General features: G+C 45.1%; 1 protein-coding gene across 17 annotated transcripts in view; it reads right to left on the bottom strand.

Moving 5' to 3' along the window:
* PAK5 (p21 (RAC1) activated kinase 5) overlaps window positions 1–21,350 on the bottom strand; it is a 188,872-nt gene extending 167,522 nt beyond the window's left edge. For 4 of the 17 annotated variants that reach the window (XM_065589791.1, XM_065589788.1, XM_042846886.2 and 1 more), the window contains exon 1: window positions 20,941–21,082. The gene's annotated coding sequence lies outside the window, so the exon portion shown is untranslated. Of the gene's footprint in view, window positions 1–20,940 lie in introns of all 17 variants that reach the window. The other 13 variants (XM_005287413.5, XM_065589786.1, XM_042846868.2 and 10 more) reach the window with 8 other exon arrangements.
* Between the last annotated feature and the right edge of the window lie 1,237 nt (window positions 21,351–22,587).

The following is a 22,587-nucleotide window of genomic DNA, read 5'->3' as shown; positions in this document are numbered from 1 at the left end:
CTGTATTCCTTGTACAAAATATGCATTTACTAGTGTGCCGTGAAGCCCTGCCATAAATAATTACAACTAAACTACACTTGACAACTGAATTGTGAAGCTGTATCCTGGATTCTGTTTTTTACTGCAGGGCTTATTTTCTTTCACCCTGATTGAGGAAAGCATTCCCATTCGGAAAAGCATCACAAACAAATAAAACACGTAAATGTGCGCTTAACTTTATGCACATGCTTGACTGCCATTGGAATCAATAGAATTTAAGCTCAGAATTAATTGCTTTCCTAAACTGGGGCCTTATTTGCTAATTCACAAACTGTGCTAATCTGCACAGCACCTCTCCTGCTATAAATGCACATTAGCGAGGTTCCACTCCATGGACATTTCCCTGATAGTATCAGTTATTCCATTTGATTGCTTTATAATATTATTCAGTATTGGAGCTTGCTGTTTACTTAGTTATGCAAGAGAGACCGGCTGGCTGGGCATCATCAGTGAGGGCTCCAGATCTCTGGGACTTGCTCCCCCATGCTCTGAAGCAGCGCACATTGTAAGATCTGGGCACAATGTATTTGTGTTCCGAGAGTAGTGGGTGGTGGGGCAGCGGGAATTAAGGAAACTGTCTTGCAGCTTTGATTTATTGGCTGGCTGAGCTAATTCACTATTTGAATATGATTTTTTCTGGCTGCTGGGTACCTACCATTTGCCCCTGTAATTCTAATTAAGTGTTATGGCACCCAGAGCTTTTTGCCTGGACATGTCTTATTGGTGTTATGTAAATTGAATAAATATTGTAGGGGCATATTCTGTCTGGCCCTTACACACCCCTGGCTTCACAACTCCGTGGCCACAGTGGGAATCAGGCAACACACCACATCATAGTGTGTACGGGCAGTACCTTGAGCCTGTGTGACCAGCATGCCAGAGAGCTCGGGAAGGCAGAACGCCTCTGTGGAGAACCCTGCCATGAGTACACAACGCTAGCGTTCTACTGGCTGCCAAGTGCCGTCTGGGTGGAGTTAAAATGTTGCTTTTAAGCTACAAAGTGCTAAATGGGCTGGATCCAGCCTACCAGGGAGCTCATCTGTCCTCCATGCCAGCCTGCTGCAGAAATACTCAAGCTGGAGCTTCCTTGGGGTATGTCTACACAGCAACTAGACACCCATGGCTGGTCCATGCCAGCCGACTCAGGCTTGCGGGGCTGTTTTATTGCTGTGTAGATGCCCTGTGTAGGCTGGAGCCCGAGCTCTAGGACCCTGCCAGGTGAGAGGGTCTTTTATGGTTCTTTAAATTCAAAATACCGTAGAACCTCACTTTTATGAACTCCAATCTTACAACCGACCAGAGGCACCAGAACCCAGGGTGGGAGGGGCGGGGGGGGCACTTTTAAAAGGGGGAGCAGCATGCCTGTCCACTTTTTACCATGGGTGTTGTTTGGGGGGCAGGGGGCTGTGTTGTCCCCCCCAAACTGCAAGCCTTGGGCAGGCAGGAGCGGTGCCAGTAGGGGCTGCGCTTCATGGCAAGGGAGCTGATCAGCTCTTCCACCACGAAGCGCAGCCCCTGCCCATGGTGCCAATCTCTTACCAGTGGAGGGCTGAGCCATCCCTTGCCATGAGACTGCACCCCTTCTCCTCCTCTCCCCCCCTCCAAGGCCCCACCCCCTGGCCAAGCCAGAATCCAGAGTTGGGGCAGGTAAGAGCTGTGCAGGGAGCTTGGGACACTGTGGGGAGCTCCGGACCCTCCACCTGCCTTGGATGGCACACCCCGGGTGGTGGGGACATGGGCTGGAGACTTCTCTCAGGAAAACCAGCCCCCCTGTCCAGGCTGCTCTCGGGCACTCCAGCTTCCATCCTGACCAGGGGGTTGGGCCTTGGGGGAAGAGAAGGAGCATGGAGTGGGGCCATGGAGAGGGGCAGGGGCATGGGGGGAAGAGGAGGAGCAGAGGTGGGGCCAAGGAGAGGGTGGGGCCTCAGGGAGAAGAGGAGCAGGGGCAGGACCCCAGAGAGGGGCGGGGCTTCATGGCTCTCCACTTCTACCAAGGTTCTGGCGCTGAACAATTTTTTCCCTGGGGATACGGGAGGATCACAAAATAAAAGTGATGCTGATGAAGATCAAGTTGACATCTCTTCACGTCCCAAAATTGGTTTGCACTGGTTTGAAGGGCAAGAAAGCAATTCAGTGCACCATATTGCAATTTATGTACCAGATTTATGTAATCTCGAGATTTAGGAACTCCTCAATCCCCAATTAGTTCATAAAATAGGGATTCTCCTGTAATAAGTAAAATACATAGCACGTCTCGCTGAGGACCATGGAAAGTCAGCTACTCATTGTTGCCAACTCTTGTGATTTTATCACAAGTCCTCCTCAGCCCTGGAGTCAACTGATCACATGAGACTCTCCGCTTTGCTTTTTTAAAAAAAGGATTATTGGCCACAAAGTTGCAGAGAAAAGCTTGGCAGGTGACCCAAGTGCACCATAAAGGCTCAAAAGCTTGAAGGCACATAAAAAGGCCGGAGTTTTATTATTTTTTTAAAATCTCATGATTTTTAAGCCAGTCTCAGGACACTTTGGGACCAGACTCCCGATCTTTGAAAGTTTGGGTTTGGCGAGACTAGCTACTGTCATTAACGTCAGCCCTTAAATGCTTAAATGTTGTGGGTGAAATCCTGACCCTATTAAATTCATTAGCAAAACTTCCATTCACTTCAGCAGAACCAGGATTTTACCTGGTAGCTGTTTTTTCAAGCCATAAAGCAATGTGCTTGGAAGCAGGATCAGGATCTCTGTCCGTAGCATATTGAGTAACTGCTACCACCTACATTATCACGGACCATTTTGCTCCTCTATCCCAAACCCAAACTCCTTATACACTTTCCCTTCCATTCATGCTCCCATAATCCAATAATTCTGATTACAATTTCATTACAAAGAAGATAAAAGAAAACATACATCACCGTCTCTACTGGGAAGAGTGAGCTATGGTCACAAGCAGCTAATGGGTGTAGAAACGTCTTGTATTCTTAGAAGACATTTCAAGGGTTCCTCCCGCCCAAGAATTCACATGTGTTAACAAAGTAATAATGAGGAAGTTAACATATAATGCTAGTGAACTAGGAAGAACAACTGCAGATAGGCGCATTGCTGAGTGGCAGGGAAGAGAATTGAGAAGATGTTGCAGAAAAGACACTTCAAAGCTAGTCTTCCTTTAAAGTTCTGTTCTTCCAGAATATGAAATTAACCTATTGTACTTTATCAGAGAGGTTTACAAAAGCTACTGAAACAATCACATATAAGAAGAATGGATGGAAAGAGTGAACTCTTAAAGGCAAATTTTGAGTAGATCAGGTTCACTGAATGAGTTGACTGCATAACAAGTAAAAAAGGGAATTGCATCTATGATACAATGCATTATCCAATCTTTGTTTTGAATGACAATTTGAAAGTACAACATATAAAAATACTTCTCTCTAAGAAAGCTTTAATTGGCAATTATCACCAGTTTTTCCACTAAATAACAATTCCATATGTGCAAACTGCTTTCAGTTTAATTTCAAGCTAAATCAGGGTAACAAAATATTTTCCTTTCTTATATATAATTGGATGCTAAAGCAAAAGTATAATAGCAAGACACAAGTACACCAATAAAAGAGGGATGTCAAATAATAATGCAAACAGAAGGTAAGAGAAGTGTACACTGGGATACCAAAATACTACTGGCAAAATCTAGAAGCCCTTACTCAGTCAAACCTCAAGTTTTGTCTTGAATAAAGACATCAGGATGTGGTCCAAAAAATGTATACTGCAAAAAACTATGGAGCAAATTCCTCCAGGTGCTGTAAAGCAGACATAATGTTCCCTCAAACATAAAAGTGTTATTCATGTGCCCCCACATCCAGTTAAAACCACTACTACCTAATGTCCATTGCACAATCTATTCCTAAAGGGCTAAAGGACAGATCCAATACTCTTGGGAGTCAATGGAAAAACTCCCATTGACTTTAATGAACATTGGATAAGGCCTTAAATCCTAAAGTTCTCACTCAGGCAAAACTCCTATTAACTTTGCTGGGAAATCTATCTATGTCGTGGCTAAGGGATGCAGGATTTGTCCTTAGGATGGGATGAATTTATATGGGAGCTGTTCACAGAGCATCTTGTTGGGTCAGGAAGTGTACATGTGTAAACAAATGGGCCAGGTCCCTCGATCCATAAGCCTTGTCCCATTATGCTTCCCTTTGATGGTACCTGTTGGGCAGCGTTTCCTAAACTTGGGACGCCGCTTGTTTAGGGAAAGCCCCTGGTGGGCCGGGCTGGTTTGTTTACCTGTCGTGTCCGCAGGTTCAGCCAATCACAGCTCCCACTGGCCAGGCCATTGGGGGCTGCGGGAAGCGGCACAGGTCGAGGGACGTACTGGCCACCACTTCCAGCAGCTCCCATTGGCCTGGAGCAGCGAACCATGGCTGCCAGCAGATCGAGGAACGTGATCGTTCCCCTTTATTCGACATTGGTGAGGCCTCATCTGGAACACTGTGTCCAGTTTTGGGCCCCACACTACAAGAAGGATGTGGAAAAATTGGAAAGAGTCCAGTGGAGGGCAATAAAAATGATTAGGGGGCTGGAGCACATGACTTATGAGGAGAGGCTGAGGGAACTGGGATTGTTTAGTCTGCAGAAAAGAAGAATGAGGGGGGATTTGATAGCAGCCTTCAACTACCTGAAGGGGCGTTCCAAAGAGGATGGAGCTCGGCTGTTCTCAGTGGTGGCAGATGACAGAAGAAGGAGCAATGGTCTCAAGCTGCAGTGGGGGAGGTCCAGGTTGGATATTAGGAAACACTATTTCACTAGGAGGGTGGTGAAGCACTGGAATGCGTTACCTAGGGAGGTGGTGGAGTCTCCTTCCTTGGAGGTTTTTAAGGCCCGGCTTGACAAAGCCCTGGCTGGGATGATTTAGTTGGGAATTGGTCCTGCTTTGAGCAGGGGGTTGGACTAGATGACCTCTTGAGGTCCCTTCCAACCCTGATATTCTATGATTCTATGATTCACTGGGAGCCGCGATCGGCCGAACCTGCGGAAGCGGCAGGTAAACAAACCAGCCCGGCCCGCCAGGGGCTTTCCCTAAACAAGCGGCGTCCCAAGTTTGGGAAACACTGCTGTTAGGGAAGGTCTGTATAGCAATTTCTCCACGTTTCCTGGGAAAGTCAGAGATATCAGGGCCATCCTCTGCTATGTGTACCAGTATCGCAACAGGCAAGTGCACAGTTATACAAGTGTGGGCGTACAAACCTTCTCAGCCAGGATTTGGACCATAAATCTGTATGGTACCATGCAAATGGGACAACCGCCATCCTGGCTGACACGCTGGGTATTGAATGGGTGACTTCCAGAGCCAAATGCATAAGTTCCAACTGAAGGCTGCAACAACTGCTACCCCCTTGCAGAGTGGCACAGAGAGAGACCTGAAACATGCTCTCCAGTGGGTTACACAAAGACAAACTCCCGATGGGGTTAATTAGCCTCTGTTAATGCAGGGGGGCTCAAACTGCCCAGAAGGGATTCACCCCCAGGAAGGCAGGAGTAGTTTGCCCTGCTCCCTGCCCTCAAGGGTTCTGCTTGGGGAAGGAAGCTTTAAACTTCAGCCTAAGCTACACTAAAGCCCAACCAGTGGAATCTGTCCAGGGGAAGCCCTAGAACAGCAAATCTTCAGCCACCCTGTCCATACCTTCACCTCAGCCAGTGCTGCCCTGTGGACACTCTCGGTGAAAGAGAATTTGTGAACATCTCCAGGTTAGCTTTCTGCCACCAGGAACCCTGGTTTACCATAGCAGAAGCCAGCCCAATTCAGGACTGAACCCATCCCTATAAATGTCTGCTGCATATAGCCCAGAAAATATCTCCATTTGAATTAGCGAGTGCCAACAAAATACAAAATGATGAAGCCTGTTGCAGCTAGAGGAAAGAGAGCCAACTGATGCATTATCCCCGGCCCACTGATTTCTTCAGCAGCAGCACCAGTCTTAACATGAGAAAGGGCTTCTTGCCTGCCACTTACCGTTCCAGAGGTAGGCTGCTGCAATGGTAGTCTCCTAAAGATAGACTCCAAAGTGATCGTAAGTTACTTCTCAGCTGGTAATGCTCTGCATAAACATTTAAATTATTTACATTGTGTAGAAGTCTAGGTAGCATTTTGTAAACACTAGAAAAGCCCTGCTTATTTTCAATGTGAATTCTGACAGCTGTAATAATTGATCCTCAAAGAGACAGGGCAAGGAAAGCACAGACACAGAATGGATAACGCACATACCCAGTGTCTTATAACAAGGGATTTATTCCTTCTATATCTCCAAAGTAATGCAAAAAAACAGGAAAACACTTTTTCAAAGCCAAAGCTTCCTGCTCCTGAAAATCAGCTCGCTCTCTCCCTATCTGTCTAATGGGACCATGAAGCTTCTGCCCCAGGAACACTACTCACATTTCCACTTGAATGTAGATTTCCCGGATTTTGTCTTACCTTTGGAGATGTATTCGAAATAGATCCCTTATAGCACCCAATGCATGTGTTTTAGGGTTACCATATTTCAACAATCAAACAAGAGGATGGGAGGAGCCCCACCCTAGCCCCGCCCCGTCCTGCCCTAGCCCCGCCCCTTCCACTTCCTCCCACTTCCCGCCCCCCCTTAGAACTCCCAACCCTCCCCCCCACTCCTTGTCCCCTGACTGCCCCCTCCTGAGACCTTCCCGCCATCCTAACTGGCCCCCTAGGATCCCATCCCCTACCTGTCCCCTGACTGCCCCAACCCCTATCCATACCCCCACCCCCAGACAGACACCAGGGACTCCCACGCCCCATCCAACCACTCCCCACCCCTGACAGCCCCCCCCAAACTCCCGACCCATCTAAACCCCTCTGCTCCCTGTCCCCTGACTGCCCCCTCCTGGGACCCCTGCTCCTAACTGCCCTCCAGAACTCCACCCCCTACCTAAGCCTCCCTGTTCCTTGTCCCCTAACTGCCCCCTTCCTGAGACCCCCCCCCCCACCCTAACTGCCCCCCTAGGACTCTACCTCCTACCTCTACCCTGACTGCCCAAAACCTTACACCCCCAACCCCCAGATAGACCCCCCCCGAACTCCTGAGCCATCCAACCCTGCTCCCTATCTCTTGACTGCCCCCTCCAGAACCTCCCTGCCCCTTCTCCGAGCCCCTGGCCCCCTTACTGTGCCGCTCAGAACAGAGTGCTGCGGAGCGGCGCGCTGGGCAGCAGGGGAGGGGGAACAGGGAGAAGAGCTGCAGACTGCCGGAGGCCCGGACGCTATTCCCCCCGGACGCTATTTTTAACTCAAAAAAGCCGGACATGTCCGGCAGAATCCGGACGAATGGTAACCCTAATGTGTTTTGTGTATGCTTCCCCTGTCCTGCCATTTTGAGTGTCTACTGCAGCCCCTGCTTTGACTTAAGCACCACTGTGTATTTGCAATTTGGGTCTCATAGTTGAGCAGTATAAGGGCCCGATCCTTCTAGCCTTACCCAGGGAAAATCTCCCATTGACATAAAGTCGGATTTGGCCTTTCTTGGGCCTTCCTTTGGGACAGGCCTGATAATGGAACAGTAGGCAACTGAACAAAGTATTTTTGAAATTTGTTTTCTTTTCTGCTTATTTTCAATCCCTAATTTATCCTCCAAAAAATTACAGCGTAAGAACTTGCTTCAGTTATGCCCATTAGCTCACCCTTTGACCGTCATAAGTAATATCACTCCGTTGCAACCACAGAAGGCTATTAAAGGGCAACCAACATCCCACCTCCCAAAACACATCATTATAGGCCATACATTTTATGTGCTGGGAAGCCGTAATACAATACCAGGGAGAGCACAGTCACTTCAGTCGGCTACATTGCAAGCTACTATGTGACATATAGGAATATCAATGCACATAAACCCCAGTGATCAGAAAAGGGCATTTAGCCGGCTGTTGGTGACACTCAGAGGGGAAAATGTATTAGTGTATTTGACATCTACTTTAGGCCCCCTCAGCATGTAAGTGACATCAGCGTAAGTCTCCCTTAGACTCGTCACCACTTACAGATTGCAATGCACTCCTTATATGTTGCTCCTGGACCAGGTCCTTTGAGCATCTCTCTCTTGCACAGAATTCAGTAACTGCGTTTATAGAATAGTAAACAGATGTTGGGTTTTTTCCCCCTAAATTAAATGTTTTGGTAACAAATAGAGTAAAAGGAAATAACTTGGTTCACATAAGTTACTTTTTGTTTTGAAGTCAACCTAGCACTGAGCTTTAGTAGTAATGGCACATCCCCTTCCCAACAGGAGCAGACGCTCCTGCTCGGTAACTACTGGAATATTCTGCAGCTGGCTTAGCCTACGCTTTGAAATAACGACACACACTGTAACCACAGGTTCAAATTTTAGCTGGGTTAACTCAGTCCTTCATATTGCCAAGTTAGGAAAATGCAGGTAAGACTCCTGCAATGCTGTATGAATACTATCTCGACGCTAGTCTGGCTCCTGGGCGAATCTACACGAGAAACCTATGCTGGTGCAGCGGTAATGTTTAGGGGGGTGATTTGGTTTCTGCATTTTTATACTCGCAAAAGCCCTAGTGTAAACACAGTTTTACCAGTAAAAAAAAAGTGCTTTTGCTTATTTCAGTTAGGGAACTGGTATAAGCTATAATGGCAAAAGCACTTTTTCCATGGTATAAGCTGTGACCCTCACTAGGAGGGTTTGCCAGTATAGCTATACCAGCCAAGCTTTTCTAGTGTAGACTACCACTGAATCAGAGCGACTTCCTTTAGTGCATTAAGTAATCTGAAATCCACACTTGCCCATTCCTGATGTACCCCTGAGTCACTCTACTGCATAAGCCCACACCTACACACTGAATTGAGTAGGGGCTAGTCTAATTTCGTACCCAATCCTACAAGGTGCTTCAACAGTCAGTAATATCTTTCAAGTGTTTCAGTAGGTTACCAGAGTATGGCCTTTCATCGTAACTGAATCCGTGCTGGCTGTCCTTAATGCAAGTGGGCTTTTCTAGGTGTTTTCCCATCCCATCCCTTAAGAGTTTCCAAGATTTCCTGCACAGCCGATGTTTCTCTGATATTTTGCTGACTTACAGAATTGTTTGCTACTCTCCTGTGCTCTGAACTCTCTCAAATATAGTGAACTTTTAAAAATGGACCTTAACAGGTGCACAGCTTCCTGGGAAACTGGCTTTAATGATGGTAGATGCATGTCAGCCAGATCCGATCTTTTGTCTTGTAAAGAACCATTTGTCTTATAAAACCCATTCCCGCTTTGCAGTAGGCTCTGTGTGGTGTGTGTGTCAAGGGCTATTCCCACCATGAGACACGTGTGTGTGTGTGTGTGTGTGTGTGTGTGTGTGTGTGTGTGTGCGCAGCTTGACTGTGCAGAGGCGAAGAGCATTTATTACCCACCGCCCCTCAAGAACTCACCAGTGCACTGTTTTATGCAGAGTGCAATGGACAAAAAGTCTGCGCCAACATACATTACAAACAAGTAGACATGTTATCCTGCTAACAGGACATATAAGCAAAGAGGTTTGAGCCCAATCCAAAGCCCATGAAAGTCAATGGGAATTTCTCCATTGACTCCCATGGGCTTTGGATCAGATCCTTACAGAATAGTTAGAAAAATGGGATTAGTTTTATAAACTAATTAACATTTTGGTCTCAGCATCAGATCAACCATGTTTGCACCTGCTCCTTATTTTACTGTCAGTTACAAAGGCTTCTGTTAACATAAAGCAAATGAGGCACAAACAGGAGGGAATGTTGCTAATCAGCAAAGAGGTGTTTAGCATGCAACTGTGAGTGCAAAATGAGTGCAATTGTGGGTGCAAATTTTCTTCACTGCATGTTTTGAAAATCTGATTGTGAGGCACAACTGCCCATGCAAAATCCCCTATTTCCCATGGCACTAGTCACTCACTTCACTCTCGTGAAAATGTTCCTATTCATTTGGACAGAAAAATTACATCTTTCTACAAACAGACAGCCCAAGTTCTGCTTCCCTGTGCAAAAGCCCAACCTCATGGGCTTGCACAGCCAATCAACATGGGGGCCAAGGGAGATACAATCCTTTCTATTCCATGGCTGGAGCATCATCTGTGCCTGCTGAAACCCTTCTGCACTCAGTGGGTTAGGCCACCGCAATCCAAAATGCTCAGAACTCAGTGACCATGACCTCCCCTGATGCTTCCTCAGAGAGTGCAACTATGGAACATAACTCAGTAGTGTGTAGGCACACAGAGCTCAGAGCACATATCCAGGCATGGCTCCGCCACAGCCTTCTCCCTTCCTCTACATAACAGTGGGCTACATTTAGGCCCTTTGCATTTAAGTCAAAGATAAAATTCCTGTTTTATTTTAAGGGGCACAGGACCAGGTCCTTGGAAGTGCAGGGGTGGGGGAGAAAGGGGAGGATTGGGCTCTAAAAAACACATCCTTTCAATATTTTTGTTGATATCTATTTAGATTTTTATATAGAAATCAATAATACCACTTTTGAACTAAAAACATTTAGCCTTAAGAACATAAGAATTTAAGGCCATACGGGGTCAGACCAATGGTCCATCCAGCCCACTGTCCTGTCTTTTGACAGTGGCAGGTGCCAGATGCTTCAGAGAAAATGAACAGAATGGGACAATTAATCGAATGATCCATCCCCTGTCATCCAGTCTCAGCTTCTGTCATACAGAGGTTTAGCGACACCCAGAGCATGGTTTTGCATCCCTGGCCATCTTGGGTATGAGCCATTGATGGATCTATCCTCCATGGACTTATCTAATTCTTTTTTGAACCCAATCACTGTTTTGGCCTTCACACCATCCCCTGGCAATGAGTTCCATAGGTTGACCGTGCTTTGCGTGAATAAGTACTTCCCTCTGTTCGTTTGAAACTTACTGTGTTAATTTCATTGGGTGATCCCTGGTTCATGTGTTATGTGAAGGGGTAAATAACACTTCCTTATTCACTTTCTCCACTCCATTCATGATTTTATAGACCTCTGTCATATCCCATGTCAGTCATCTTTTTTCTAAGATGAACAATCCCGGTCAAAGTACTGTTGCTGTTCTATACCCTTAATCATTTTTGTTGCCTTTCTCAGTACTTTTTCCAATTCTAATATATCTTTTTTGAGATGGGTTGACCAGAACTACACACAGTATTCAATGTGTGGGCATACCATGGATTTATACTGTGGAATTGTGGTATTTTCTGACTTACTTATCCCTTTCCTAATGGTTCACAACATTGTTAGCTTTTTTTGACTGTTGCTGCACATTGAGCAGATGTTTTCAGAGAACTATCCAGGATGGTTCCAAGATCTCTTTCTTGAGTGCTAACAACTAATTTAGACCTCATCATTTCGTATGTATAGTTGGGATTATGCAACGGGCTTTCCAATGTGCATTACTTTGCATTTATCAACACTGAATTTCATCTGCCATTTGTTGCCCTGTCACCCAGTTTTGTGAGATCTCTTTGTAACTCTTTGCAGTCAGCCTTGGACTTAACTATCTTGAGTAATTTTGTATCATCTGCAAATTTTGCCACATCACCCTTTTTCCAGAGCTTTTAATAATAATAATAATCTTTATTAATATGTTGAACAGCACAGTACAGATCCTTGGGGGACTTCACTATTCATCTCTCTCTATTGTGACAACTGATAATTTATTCCTACCCTTTGTTTCCTAACTTTTTAACCAGTTACTGATCCATAAGAGGATCTTCCCTCTTATCCCATGACTGCTTAGTTTGCTTAAGAGTCTATGGTGAGGGACCTTGTCAAAGGCTTTCTGAAAGTCCAAGTACATTATATCCACTGGATCACCCATGTCCACATATTTGTAGCCCGCCCCCAAAGAATTCTAATAGATTGGTGAGGCATGATTTTCCTTTATAAAAACTGTGTTGACTCTTCTGCAACACATAGTGTTCATCTATGTGTCTGATAATTTCTGTTCTTTACTACAGTTTCAACCAATTTGCCTGGTACCAAAGTTAGGCTTACCAGTCAGTAATTGCCAGGATTGCCTATGGAGCCTTTTTTAAAAATTGATGTCACATTAGCTATCCTGTAGTCATCTGGTACAGAGGGCAATTTACGCAATAGGTTACATACCACAGTTCATAGTCCTGCAATTTCATTTTTGAGCTCCTTCAGAACATTGGGTGAATACCATCTGGTCCGGGTGATTTATTACTGCTTAATTTATCAATTTGTTCCAACCCACCTCTAATGACACCTCAATCTGGGACAGCTGCTCAGATTTATCACCTAAATAGAATGTCTCAAGATGTGGGAATCTCCCTCACATCCTCTGCTTTGAAGACTAATGCAAAGAATTCATATAGTTTCTCCGCAATGGTCTTGTCTTCCTTGAGTGCTACTTTAGCACCTTGATCATCCATTGGCCCCTCTGATTGTTTGGTAGGCATCCTACTTCTAATGTACTTTTAAAAAATGCTGTTAGTTTTTGTGTCTTTTGTGTCTTCAAATTCTTTTTTTGGCCTGCCTAATTATACTTTTGCACTTGACTTGCCAGAGTTTATGCTCCTTTCTATTTTTCTCAGTAGGAGTTAGCTTCCTTTTTTTAAAGGGTGTCTTTTTGTTTCTACCTGAATCTTTTACTCTTTTTTTAGTTACTGTAGCATTTTTGGCCCTCTGATTTTTTTTTTTTTTAATTTGGAGATATACATTTATTTGAGCCTCTGTTACGGTGTTTTAAAAAGTTTCCATGCAGCTTGCAGGCATTTCACTCTTTTGACTGGTCCTTTTAATTTTCATTTAACTAGCTTCCTAAATTATGTGTAGTTCCCCTTTTTGAAGTTAAATGCTACTGTGGTAGGTTTCTTTGGTATATTCCCCCCTACAGGGATGTTACATTTAATTACGTTATGGTCTCTATTACCAAGCAGTTCAGCTATATTCACCTCTTGGATCAGATCCTGTGCACCACTTAGGACTAAATCAAAAATAGCCTGCCCTCTGGTGGGTTCCAGGGGTAGTTTCTCCAAGAAGCAGTCATTAATGATGTCTAGAATTTTATATCTGCATCCAGTCCTGAGGTGACATGTTCCCAGTCAGTAATGGGATAGTTTAAATTCCCCAGTTTTATTGGGTTTTTTGTATCCTCTCTAACATCTCTGAGCATTTCACAATCACGGACACCATCCTGGTCAGGTAATCAGTAGTATGTTCATGCTGTTATATTCTTATTATTCAAGCATGGAATTTCTATCCCTGGGCCTAGAGAGTCCATGGTACAGTTTGATTCATTTAAGATTTTTACTATATTTGGCTCTATGCTGTCTTTCACAAACAGTGCCATCATGACCTTCTCCACCAGCCCACGACCAGCCCCACCAGCATGACCTTCTCTGTCATTCCTGTCGATTTTGTATCCTGGTACTACCATGCCCCATGTGATCATTTCTAAAGACACTTTGCAAGCAGTGTGGAAGTAGAGTCAAAAGAAATCATTTTTATTGACTTAAAGAGGCAGAAAAAAACAAAATGCATGGCATTTATAAGGCCCACACCCGCAAGGCATGGAGAACTGACTGAGGTGATCAGGTTCCTCAAATGCTACTGTCTTCAAATGAAAGTGAGACGGCACTCAGCACCTAATAGAACTGGGACTCATACAGCACTTTTTACCCAGAGAGCTTTAAAGAACTGGCTATCACAATTTAATATTTTACAGACAAGGAAACTGCAGTACAGGAAGGTGAAGTAACATGCCCACAATCACATAGGAAGTGAGTGGTAGAGTCAGGAATAGAAGCACATACTGTATCTCCTGCCTCCCAGTTACATGCTTTAGCCACTGGGCCAAACAGCTTAAAATGCAAGTGTAGTTGTACCCTCTATTGCTTTCAGTCAGAAGTATTAGAACATTTTTAACAATAGTAAGGGTGATGGGAAGGCACAGCTCAGCCCAACAACAGCGAAAAGATTCCCCTGGGGAAACGGAAGAGATTGTATTTTAGTATTTGTATGAACAATGGCCTAAGTGGGGACATGCCTGCCTCAAAGAGAAAGTCCCTGCATATCGAGCTCTGAAGGTCAGACTAGAGATCAGGAGGGTTCACTGCCCAGTCACGCACTGGCAACAGTCATGTGGTTGCCTGCAATTACCTGGCTGCACCAGATCAGTAATAACCCCGCGGAGCTCTTAGATGCCAGGAATACAGTCATACAGCGTGGTCATGGACATTTGGCACTACAGACCTCCGCTCTCTAAGCATTTTGTTGTTATTAAGTGGGGACTGCATCTCTTATATCTGGTTCTTTTTACCTTCAGGACCTTTGACATACTACATCATACGTTACAGTGAACTGATAATGTTATCTTGTAGATTTCTTTTAAATGCACGAATCAATAGATCTGAACAGAGAAAAGGTTGGAAAATGTGGAAGCCTGTTTTAAATGGAATGGGTATCTTATTCCAGATATTTGGGATTACAGGCAGAGTCACTTTGATCTCTTGTTGCTACATGCTCTAAACGTCAATGGGAGTTGAAGGTGATCAGTCCCTCCCAGGATTGGGCCCTCAAAATATTAATAGACTGGGTCAAGTGAAAGTGCTATATGCAGTCATAGTGAATTTGCAATGGTGTGGGATGCTATATATTTTCTATCGCTGCAAGTTTGAGAGGTATGATTTACTCATGTGTAACATAGGATGTGGCAATAAAACCTTTACAGAACCCATCACATACCTTTTTATGCCTTTTTTTATCCTCTCGCTTGTCTACCTCTGATTCCTCCCTTCCCCCTTTGAAGTACATGAGTTACTATGGAAACAATGAGCTCTTTAACATGGGTGGAGTTTAGTGACATCCAAAACTGCAGCATAAGTCAAATTATGTGATTACTGGGCATTTATCCTGTGGTTTGTGAAATATAGGTGTTTACATGGTAGCTTTCCTTGATCACAACTGTCTATGTATATAGATTTACTATTCCCTGTCTATTTACTTGTGATATGTTCTCTCGCCTTACAACTGCCTCTAGCAGAGAACAATAAGTCTTTCAAAAAAATCTTCAGCTTTATTTCTGGCATCTGAAATGCTTTGTTTTAAACTATTTTCAGAATTGGCATCTTTATCCACCAGAATCATGACTCCCACCCCCATGCTATCCTGTTATGCCCTGATGCTGGTACTGGGGCTGTGATAGCAGATCTAAATGAGGAATGAGAGGGCAGGGAAAGCCGCCCACAGTAAATAGGGCACTGGCGTGGGTGTCAGGAGACCTCGGTCTGTTCATGGCTCTGTCACTGAACTGCTGGATGACCTGGAGCAAAACATTTCACCTTTCTTTCTCCTCCCAACCTTTTCTTGCCTTGACTATTGGAACTACAGTACTCACGTCCTTAAAGTTAACCAGGCCAAAGCCGTAGATGATAAACTCTTTGGGGGAAGGGACTATCTCTAACTATGTATCTGTACAGTGTTTACCACAATGAGGCCCTGAGTTCAGTTGAGGGCTGTAGGTCCTAATGTAATATAAATAATCAGGAGAGAATGGCTGCAGCAAGGAGGATCCAGGTTAGATTGAGGACAGACTCTCTAACCCTAAGGATAGGTAAGCACTAGAACAGATTACCAGCAGAGGTTGTAGAGTCCCCATCATTGGAGGTTTTTAAGAACCAGCTGGACAAACACCTGTCCGGGAGGGTCAAGGTATACTCAACCCTGTCTCAGTACAGGGAGATGGACTAGATCAAGGATTCTCAACCTTTTTCTTTCTGAGGCCCCCTCAACATGCTATAAAAACTCCACAACCCAACTGTGCCACAACTGTTTGTCTGCATATAAGAGCCAGGGCCGGCGTTAAGGGATAGCAAACAGGGCAATTGCCCAGGACCCAATGCCACAGGGGGCACCATGAAACTAAATTGCTCAGGGTCCCGGACTTCAGCCCCAGGCAGTGGGACTTCGGCTTTCTGCCTGGGCCCCAACGAGTCTAACACTGGTCCTGTTTAGCAGACCCCCTGAAACCTACTCACAGCCCCTCAGGGGACCCTGGACCCCTGGTTGAGAATCACTGGACTAGATAACCACTCGAGGTCCCTTCCAGGCTTACATAGCTAGGTTTCCAGATTTTATGTTCTCTTATTTAATTAATAGTCTTCCAATTATTTCAATAGGAATCAAATCAGGTACTATTGCAGAGTTCTGTGGATGCATGTACAGCACCATGTTGGATCCTGAAAGTGTGGATTGTGCGTCTTGGTGATTTCTATACAAGTTCCTGTTAGAAGTGTAAGCACTGGAATGGGTTACCTAGGGAGGTGGTGGAATCTCCTTCCTTAGAGGTTTTTAAGGTCAGGCTTAATAAAGCCCTGGCTGGGATGATTGGGGATTGGTCCTGCTTTGAGCGGGGGGTTGGACTAGATGACCTCCTGAGGTCCCTTCCAACCCTGATATTCTATGATCCTATGATTTATTTACATCTGACACACTCAGTTTTCTCGTTAAACCAAAAAAGCATAGAAACCGTGTGCCAACATACTTGTTTGTGTCCCTCAATGGTATGACATTTTGTTTTTTGGAAGAAAAAAAAATCAAAAGCACAAAGACCCGACTAAAACATGCGACGCCATCACTTTATGGATTTTAATAAGTACATGCCAAACTCTTGCCAAATAGTTGGGATTCGCTATTGTAAAAGCTTCAAATGAATGATAATAGACTCATCAGAGTCAACTTGAGTTTCAAGCATGTGTGCGTGAGAGCGAGAAAAAGCAAAAGGGAAAAAGGGAACCAAAGCTTTTTACATGGGACCAAGCTTCACTGAAAATGAATATTGCTGGTCAAGTATCTAAGTCAATATCTTTTCACAGGCAAAACGTCAGTGAATTGGGGTTCCTCTGAATAAAGGACCATTGGATCAGGGCTGAATCATGTATACCTCATTTAAAACTGATGCTAAAAAGAATACATGACAGCGGCAGTGTGAGTCCTGTGATGGATGAATAATGCATTTTTTCTGAACTCCCGAAAGAATAGTTGCAGAATAATATGCTTTGCAAGAAACTTGCTCAATATGTATTTCCATGCTGATTTTCATTACGGTTAACCATGGGGATCCTGATGTTTCAGCCAAACATAAATATTCATCTAATCATGGATCATCACAGTGGAGACAGTGGCCAGTGCTACTGAAACTAAAACAAAACAAAACAAAAACACACCTAGGAAGCCCACTGCAAATTTGAAAGCCAGAACAAAGCCCACTGCAAGAACAACAATGCAGAAGTTAAGTATCAGGGGGTAGCCGTGTTAGTCTGTATCCACAAAAACAACGAGGAGTTTGGTGGCACCTTAAAGACTAACGGATTTATTTGGGCATAAGCTTTCATGGGTAAAAAACCCACTTCTTCAGATGCAGAAGTTAAGACCCATTTAAGGACCAAAAAGATAACATTACCATAACCTTCTACAGACAGGAAGGATAGTCCAGGGATTAGGGAACTAGGAGACCCAGGTTCAATTCCCTGATCTGTCACAGACTTCCTGTGCAAGCTTGGACAAGTCACTTAGCTCTGAAGGTCGGACTAGAGGTCCGGAGGGTTCACTGCCCAGTCATGCACTGGCTGCAGTCACATGGTTGCCTGCAATTTACCTGGCTGCACTAGATCAGTAATAACCCCACAGAGCTCTTAGATGCCTGGAATGCCAGAGCACAGCTGCGTTGCAGGGTGACCTCAGGAAAATATGGAGCTTTCCTCCACAGGTGGTGGACATCCAAGCACATAAACCTGGATACTTGTCCCCCTCTCCCTCTTTGCAGCGTGGCCAATCAGTGGGAACACACAAGCTATGCTACCATGGGTGGAGGACAAGGCAGCTGTGTGCAGGGCTAGTACCTCCACAGGCATGGCAAGATGCATGTCGACCCCAGGAAATCCACTCCTTTAGGGCTTTGAATCCCCTGTCTGTTCTGCAGAGGGGAAACATCACTACTAGAGGCAACTCTGCAATAGGGAGTTCTTGAGTTTCCTAAACCTCAATGTAGGCAGGGCCGGCTCTAGGTTTTTTGCCGCCCCGAGCAAAAAAACAAAAAACCTCCGGGAGCGCAACTTCCGAAGTGTCCGGAATGCCACCCCAAGCACGTGCTTGGTTTGCTGGTGCCTAGAGCCGGCCCTGAATGCTATGGAACATCTGTCACTGATACCAAAATGCATTGAGCTGTTAACCTCACCCACTACCAGCTCCACCAACAAGGATATGCAGATAGTCAAGGATGGCACAGTGGCTCCCTAACTAGGTATGTCTACACTGCACCTGGGAACGAGCTATTTTTAGTGTGTTTGCCCAAGTCCCACTAGCGCGAGTCGGTCTTGCCAGGTTGGAAAGCTTGTTCCCAGCTGCAGCGTATACATACCCACTGTGGTCCCGGGAGGGCCTATTAATGGGCCATCGACATCTGTCCGGTCACACTGTGCTAGTTCTCCTCCTAATTTCCAGCTGCTAAATCACATTAAAAAGAAAATAAAATGAAGGGTGGGATTTTCATAAGTGCTCAGTGTTGGCCTAACTCTGGGCCCATTCAAGTCAACGGGAGTTTTATCATGGACATCAACGGGAGAAAAGTTAGGCCAACTCTGAGTGCTCTGAGAAATGCTGCCCCAAATACTTCCTTCGTATTAATTTTCCATGTAAGCACCGGGATGTTATATAAACACGACTGAGAAGAGGGGTGGTCTATGTATTTGTGAATAGAAGGGGAGGTGGTCCATGAGAAAAATCTCACTATTCATGTGTGGTCCACCCTATGAAAAAGTTTGAGAACCTTCAAATTACCATACATGTCATTGCATGATACGTTTGCTTCTGGTGCTGATGCTCAGAGCTAACAAGGGAAAAAAGGATACATAAAATACATGAAGACAATTTCCAAACCCCAATTTAAAAGCGGAGTATCTGCAAGTATATTGACCCAGATTTTCAAAAGTGACTCGGGATTTTGGGTGCCTCGCTTTTTCAGGTGACACCGTAAAGGGGCCTGATGTTCAGAGAGTTCTGAGCCAGCTTCCCCTGAAAATCAAGTTTGGCTCCCAAAATCAACAGCCACTTGAGAAAGTCTTGCCCGTGATTCAAATCAAACAAACAATTTGCACATAACTATTACTTTAAAATCCTTCCTCAAAGATTTGTCAAAACAGCCCCTGATGCTCTTGTCAACATTCCTCAACATATTTTAAATTATTCTGTTTCTGCACATTTCAACATTTTCTACCATTTCTAACACGTTTAATTCAGGACTTTCCTAAGAACTCTTCCTCACTCCCAGTTTCCTCCTCCATATGCCTCAAATGCAGGCACACAAAGCAAACCACAAACACAAACCAAACCCTCCCTCTACTTTTTAAAGATCATGGTTATGAAGTGCTTGATACGATTTCTTTGCCCAGTGCTCTCTTAATCAAGCAACATTGTCAAATGTCTCATATACTTCTCTAAGGCCATCACAAGGTCAGTGGCCTTGTAGAAATGGTTTGGGGTTTCTTCCCCCGCATGGGATAAATTATTCAAAAGAACTTCGGATATTTTTAAAACACTCTATATAAAACCCTCCCCATCACACTGAGTGACACGCATGTACGAAATGAAGAAATACAGCACAAGTGGCAAACGTTAAAAAGTCGTCTCCTTTCATAAAAGCAATTAGACAAAAATAAATGACGTGAGAAGGCTTGATTTGATTTTAAAGCCAGTGTTATCAAAGAGGCTTGGCATTATCTTCTATTGATTTTATTGGCAGTTTGCCCGGCTTTCCTGTCTCTGCACTGTGTCTCTCTCAAAGTGTTAGTCTTAGATTGGGCTGTTATACAGTATTTAATTCTTCCAATTAAAATGTATTTCTTCACAACACATTTTGACAAAACTTACTGTGGTGACTGCTTATGATTATTTTTACATTCTTTTTAAACAACCAGACCTTTTAATACCTCAGAATTCATGTTTCCTCTTTTATTGAAAACATGTTTAGAGAACACTTTATAGATTATTTTATCTTCTATCCATCTACGATGTTAATGTCATTTGTCAATGCAAAGCAGTGTTGCCATTGTGTTTTCAGCTACATAAACCAGCTTGCAAAGAACATATGTGTGTTCACTAGTTAAGTGACTATATCTTACTTATTCCATTGTTTTAGATGGTTAGCTGTAGATACTATTAAAAAACAAAAACACCCTCGTCCATAAAGTAAACCCCAAAAGAAAAAAGTTGCTTTGAATGCACAAGTACTCAAGTAAGTTTTCCCATCAGAGGGGACTGAGAGACAGGACATGATTGCACTAGAGTTGGGAACAGAGAGCATTCCAGTTCTCACTACTCAGTGCCTAAAATGACAAGGTCACTGAGTTTTTTTGCAGCAAGAAAAACAAACAAAAGACCCTGTGTATTTGAAATGTCACTGTCTGCTCCATGAGAATGCTAAAGCCCCATCGTTACTATTGATAACGCCCGCTTCTTAATTGCTTCCCCAGAGGTCCAATATTGACAGGAGAGAGCTACCTGCGTGAGTATTGCAAGAAGTAGTGTCCATTTGCACATGTACTACACCCCCCCCAACACACACACAGTGCTGCACACACACACCCCTCCCCGAGGTCTTAGGCACGCTGAGGGCTCGCTTTCCTACCCTGTCAGGAAAATCGCATGATTCTGTAAAGCCCCGAGGGCCAAACCATTGCACCCCCCCCACCCCCAAGCGGGCTGTCTCGCTACCGAGCTAGCTCTCGCTGCAGGGAGCTGTCTCGAGCGGTAGCTGCCTATCTAGGGATGGATTCTTCCGAGCCCCCTTCATCTCCCGGGAAACCCCGCGAGCCCAACCTGCAGCGATGCTCCCGCTGCCCCTTCCCCGCCTCGCGCCTACCTAGTGCCCGGCTGCCAGGCGAGCCCGGGCTGCACGCGCCGCCTCCCGCGTCCGCCGCTACACCGCTCCGAGCGCCATGTTCCTGCGAGCCCGGGCTCGCGGCGTGTGTCCCTGGCAGGCGGGGGGAGCCGACACCGGGCTGCTGCTGCTGCTGCTGCTACATCCGGGCTGTGACTGGCGGAGCTCAAGCTCGCCTCGCCCTGGTCGACGCGGAGACGCCCAGCTGCCTAGAGGGTGCAGCGCTGAGGAAGGGGAAAGAAAGAGCCGGAGCCTGGTGATGTCGATACCCCAAGTGCATCCTCCACAGAGACCAAATCTAGCGGCTTCTCCTGCCCTGGACCAAGCCAGTCCCCCATGCATCGGATCCCATGCCACAGCTCTGCAAAATCCCTCATCCCACAGCTAGAGCCAGCCAAAATCTGCCCCCCGCCCCCCCTTCCTGCAAACCGCGCTGATTAAATACTGTTCCTGCTACAGCAAAGAAATTCCTGCGGCCGAAGCCTCTTGGTGCTACAACACCCCAGAACCAGCACCCGGATCCAGGCACTTTCTGGCTCCAGTTCCCCAAATTCAACACAGTAGCCAGGGAATCTGGCCCCTGCTGCACCCCAGTGTGTGATGTCAGTGCAAAAACTCAGCGCTGGCAGCTGGATCCTCCCAAAATTTGACCACAAACCCAGAAACTGCACCATCAGAATATTATTATTTATACTGCAGTTGGGCTTAGTAGCCCCAGTCGTGTACCAGGCCCTCGTTCGGCTAAGCAGGGTACAAACAGAACAAAGAGTTGGTCCCTGCCCCAAAGAATTTACAATCTAAGTATAAGAACATAAGAATGGCCTTACTGGATCAGACCAAAGGTCCATCTAGCCCAGTATCCTGTCTTCCGACAGTGGCCAATGACAGGTGCCCCAGAGGGAATGAACAGAACAGGTAATCATCAAGTGATCCATTCCCTGTCACCCATTCCCAGTTTCTGGCAAACAGAGGCTAGGGACACCATCCCTGCCCATCCTGGCTAATAGCCATTAATGGACCTATTCTCCATGAAGTTATCTGTTTTTTTTTTTAATCCTGTTATAATCTTGGTCTTCACAACATCCTCTGGCAAAGAGTTCCACAGGTTGACTGTGCGTGGTGTGAAAAAATACTTCCTTTTGTTTGTTTTAAACCTGCTGACTATTCATTTCATTTGGTGACCCTTAGTTCTTGTGTTATGAGGAGTAAATAACACTTCCTTATTTACTTTCTGCACACCAGTCATGATTTTATAGACCTCTATCATATCCTCCCTTAGTTGTCTCCTTTCCAAGCAGACAAGTCCCAGTATAAGACAAAAAACAACAGGTGGAGATGAACAGGGGAGCACAAGCAAACAGCGAGAACACATTTTGCTTCTAATGTTCTACCCCAAGACATCCTGGTACAAGAAATCTGGAAAAATTCTAATTCAGTGCCAGTATCCTGCTGGATCTGGTGAATTTTTGGCTGCATACTCCCAGTTTTAATGACAAAATTTACTACATATGCAGCGTCTCCTAGTCCACCAGAATAATCCAGATCCCAACATATGTGTAGCACACTACACATATTAATGAAGCATCACACACCCCTATAAAGTAGGCAAGTATCATAACATATCCATGG

Source organism: Chrysemys picta, chromosome 3 (assembly GCF_011386835.1).
Source record: "Chrysemys picta bellii isolate R12L10 chromosome 3, ASM1138683v2, whole genome shotgun sequence".
Lineage (NCBI taxonomy): Eukaryota > Metazoa > Chordata > Testudines > Emydidae > Chrysemys > Chrysemys picta.
The sequence above is the reverse complement of the archived record's forward strand: the minus strand, read 5'-3'. Positions and strand labels throughout refer to the sequence as shown.